Source organism: Lottia gigantea (assembly GCF_000327385.1).
Source record: "Lottia gigantea unplaced genomic scaffold LOTGIsca_443, whole genome shotgun sequence".
In the NCBI taxonomy this organism is placed as follows: Eukaryota; Metazoa; Mollusca; class Gastropoda; family Lottiidae; genus Lottia; species Lottia gigantea.
In genome coordinates, this window is record NW_008709554.1 from 25,100 (window position 1) to 25,862 (window position 763).

The following is a 763-nucleotide window of genomic DNA, read 5'->3' on the forward strand; positions in this document are numbered from 1 at the left end:
GTGAAACATTACCTCAAAGTCAAAGTTTTTGATAAAGATGAAATTTGGTCAGCCGATTTAATCAACATGCCAGTCGAGAGAGGGTACAAGTATTGTTTGACGGTGATCGACATATACACGAGATACGCTTGGGTCTTTCCCTTGAAAAACAAATCGGTCTGACTGTCAAACAAGCATTCGAAACCACAATGAAACAATCCGACAGACGACCCCTAAAGTTGTGGGTTGATAAAGGAAGCGAATTCTACAACAGAAATGTGAAATCTCTGGGGTTTGAAATTTACAGCACGCATAACGAAGGTAAAGCCGTAGTGATAGAAAGATTCAACAGGACTCTTAAAAGCAAATTATTCAAGAAATTCACGGAATTGAAATCTCAAAAATGGCTTAAAATATTACCAGTTGTTGTCGACGAATACAATAACAAAATACATTCGTCTATAGGTGTGACGCCAACGCAAGCCTCTAATAACCCGAATATCATAAAGTCCGTCAACACTCGAAACAACTTTGAAAACGAGATTAGCAATTTGAATGTTAAACCCAAATTCAAAGTTGGAGATCGAGTTCGTATTTTTAAATATAAATCATTGTTTCAGAAAGGTAACGTTGGGTATCGGACTAACGAGATATTTATCGTTGATAAAGTAAACAACACATCACCTCCCACGTATGAATTGATCGATCAAGACAAAGAACAAATCACAGGAAGGTTTTATCAAAATGAACTTCAAAAAACTGACTTTTAAAAATGAATCTCGAA